A 4,270-nucleotide genomic window follows, 5' to 3' on the forward strand; every position below is an offset into this window, starting at 1 on the left:
GGCAGGGGGTGGGGCCCACTCCTCCAGGTCCAGCTTCTGCAGCAACAAGTGGGGACTGCTCAAATCTATGAAGTTCTCCAAAGCTCTCCGAATCTTTTCCAAATCAATGCAGAGAGCTTCAAATCGATTCAGACCTTTTTATTGGTCTCCCAATTCGATTTGGATTCAGAGATTCAGCTGCTAAATCATGCCAAATCTCCTCCAAGTTGAATCAGCACCTGAAGCTTCGCACAGCCCTACTACACATGCACCCCTTTTAGGGCACGGGAACTAATAAATTCTACAGCAGGGTAGGATATTTAAATACAAGTCCTATCCTGTTATGGAGGGGTTTTTGTGCACAATAGTATACATGTGCATACTGACCCGGCTGGCTAGGGCACAAAGGTGCTTCAGGGTGAGGGCTGCCTGCTGGCTAGCCCTGCACTAAAACACCCTCGTGCCCCAGCCAGCCCCCCTGCAGCACAATGAGCCTGGTCAAAGCAGCTCTGGGTTGGCAGGCTGACCTCCGCCATTCCTCCCCACCCAGGTCGCCTGCCAGCCAGGGCTGCTCGGACCCTGCCCAATATACTGCAGTTTGGGTGCATGTATATACCATGTGCCCTGGAGCAATAAGCTCCACAATTTATTGCTGCACACTAATGGCACATGAAGATGTACCCAGTATGTAACAATATAGCCTACCTTCAACCTAGTATGAATTCTGGATTCATTGCAAACGTGGGGAGGGGGGAAGCTATCTAACTTCAAGATGTACCAACCAAGGGAGAGGCTATGGAGCAATAAGGCAATAGGCTGAGCAAGAAGAAGTTAACTGAAAGAGTTAAGAATTTATTATATATTTAAAGACAAGGATTGAAAACTCAAAATGAGGGTTGTTAGTCTACCATTTGTACCTCATTTGTCCTCCTTCCCACCCCCTACTTTAATGACAGCTGACAGTCATTAGACAGTCCCCTCTCTTCTTAGGGGAGAGAAAAATAAAGGAAACACCAAGCTACTTAGAAAAATCCTTATGCAGAGTTTTCAGCTAGATAAGTCATGGAAATAAAAAGCCCTGATCCACCAAAGCATATCAGCTTATGCTTAATATTAAGCACATGAACAAACCCATTGAAGCCACATGCTGAAGTGATTTGCTGAATTTAAGACAAAACCATTAGAAAGACCTCAAGGCACAACTGGTGCTTCTCATGACTTTTCTTCCATGACTGTTTTGGAAGCTACAGTAGGAGCTATGTTTGGACCATTATCTATAAGAGGGAGAGAGCTTTAATTTTGATGGGTTATTTGGCTGGCTGTGAGCCTGAGTCTGTCTGTAATCATCGTTCTGTGCCTGGTGCACTCCAAACAGTTCTGTAAGTGAATAAATATGAAAGGGATCATCATGCAAATTCATCTCTCCCCTCCCTAATCATAAGTTACAATATGGTGCTTTCAGTCCCCATGTTTTATTTCTCCTTTCTACCTCCTGCTCTTTTCCTTCAAAAACCTCCCCTTAATTAAGCTTGATTCTCTTTGAAAAGAAATTAAAACTAAATGACATGTGAAGGTTCTGTTTTATTGCATTAACTTCACAGATGGTGACGGCCTAGTTTATTGAATGCTGGTATCAACATTAATCCTATTCTCCTCTCTCTGCTAAATAAGACCTATCCTGCTGAAAAGCAAGGCATATTGATATAAATATTTACAGTGAACAGAGCTATGCCTAAATATAAAAAGGAAAAAAATCATTTTCTTTTGGATTTTTCAGAGGATATGTCAATGGCTGCAAGATGGAAGATGAGGTATTTGGGTTTTACTACACTGCAGACTTAAAACCCTGCCAGAGGTTCCTGGAAAGAGGGTCTGGATCAGTCTGACCCTAAGCAGAGGAGCATCACATTTGGGATTTTTTTGCCTTCCTTTGCAATGCAGCTGTGTGAAAGGGTGAGGAGGGAGGGTGAGGCCATGGTCATCTTCCTTGGATCTCTTGAGCATCTTGTTAGACCCTGACTCCATATGGCACCCAATGACTAGAGAGATGACGATCCAATCACTCATGGATCCTGTTACTCATTAGCCAGAGCAAGCAGGGAGCAAATGCTACTTGCACACATTGCTCGCAACAGCTTTATTCAGAAGGGAGACAGCTTTGGGGGAGCTCCCTCACAGACACACAGCCTGTGAAAGTGGGGAGCAGCCACGAACAATAGTTCTTTCCATATTTATACACTTTGGTTCATACTTACTAACTTTTGTTCCACCTCTGTCCCTCCTTCTGCTCCACCCATTTCTCCTCCCATCTTAAGCTCCACCTCTGTTTACTGTTTGCTTCATTAGCATGGAATTGCCTATGCATTTTACTCATTTACATTCCTTTTTGCTATGAGAGCATGTCCAAGGCCATGACCTTACTTCTTCTGTCAATGGGTAGACTTTGACCAAAACCTGGAAGCTTCTGGAGCCTTCTTCCCCAATCACAATTCACCTTTTTGAATATGTTCATCTTGGATTTTGTTACCAATTACATGTTGTTTTTTTACATTCCATTCTGTTTTTCAATCCCAAGTTGTACCATCTTCTATATTCCTAAGGCTTCACCTCATTTACAACACACAGAGTCACTTGAAAATGGTTGACACAGTTAAAATGGTTACTTAGCATAAGCAAATGGCTGGCTTAGCATAAGCATTCAGAAGCAAAATCTGTTTGGCTAAATGTATGCCTTTATTCAGCTGCAAATCCAATGCTTGCCAAGATCCAGATATGGTCACCCTAACACTTCTTACATTAGCATAAAGCAATACTTTAAAGTTTGAAGTATTGTTTGCCACAATGGCCACCTCCATGTTAAGATCTCAAAAATTCATATTGTATCTTCAACATTAGGGTGATGTTTAGATGATGATAAATCATTTGCAAATGCAAGCATCTGCTGGAGGATAGCACAGGAAAACCTTCAGGCCAACAGAATTGTGATCCTTTGTGGTGCCAGATGCAAAGAAAGCCTGTCTGAATCCCCTTACTATCATTGTGCATATGTGTACATGGGCTTTCACCTTTCCATCTCCCTCACTCTGCTTTTTTGTTACTCTTCTGCTTCAGAGATGCCACAGACCATCTTAAATTCTAAGGTCACACTTTGCTATCTTCTAGCCATATGTTGTGTCTGTCATGTGGGCTTCCTAAGCATACTACGGTTGTCCTTTAATGATGAATTGTGAAATGGGGAAATGTTTGTATTTAAATGGTGGCACTCCTCTAAGATTTTATTTATTCCTTTGATTTCCATGTTGCCCTTCCCAACAAATGATCAGGGTGGCTTACAATAAGAGAACAAAATATCTTTTACAAGATGCAGTTCAGACAGCTGAGTTATTGGTTCAGGTGATGTGGAGACCTTGAAAGATATTGCATTGGTCCACATTTGGCAGGTTAGTTTTGTTCACATAAGGGCTAATAATCTGATATAATGAGCAGTTTCAGAGTGGGCAACAGATAAAGAAGCAAGTTTGTCAGTAGGAAGAAGATACCTTGAATTATCCATTTGTGCTAGACCTTAATTCTAGAAGATGGTGGGTACTTACTGAATGTACTTGGCCCATTTTTTTTTATATGGTGACTTCTGGAAACCAGACATTGCAAATCAGAGGACTGATTCTGTTCCATATGCATGAAGAAATGATCCATTTATCAAGATATCTAGCTCTGTCTCCCTACCAGCAGGCTTTATTTTGCAATAACTAAAGTTAAAACAAAATGAAGTGTGTGATTAGCATCTGTAATGCCAGTATTGTATTCAGCTTAGGATACATGAGTAAGTAACTGCACCGGAGAGACTACAGAATCCAACAGAACCACCTTATCCTGTAGTGTTACCAATGGACTTGGCAATGAAAATAATTAGCACAAGTTGCCTGATTGTGGAGATACCCACCATGGTCACCATAGCTCCTCAACAGATGCTTATTGCTTGAGCCCAAACTGTTTCTGAAATACAGTAGTGTAAGATAAGCCCCCATGGCTCACCAAAAGCATCTGGGAATGTCTCCTTGCTAAAAAGGTGGCTTACACCCAATGGAAAATAGGGGTCATCACCAGGGAGGGCTATTCTGTAGTTGCTTGGGGATGTAGGGGGGTAGTTAGGAAGGCCAAGGCAGAGATGGAACTGGGACTAGCTTCCCAGATTAAGGACAATAAGAAGTCTTTTTTTAAATACATAGGGGGTAAAAAGAAGGTCCCAGGTAATGTGGGGCCCTTGCAGGACGCATTGGGAAACTTGGTC

The sequence above is a fragment of the Gavialis gangeticus genome, unplaced genomic scaffold, assembly GCF_001723915.1.
Source record: "Gavialis gangeticus isolate Ggan-Ray unplaced genomic scaffold, GavGan_comp1, whole genome shotgun sequence".
NCBI lineage: Eukaryota > Metazoa > Chordata > Crocodylia > Gavialidae > Gavialis > Gavialis gangeticus.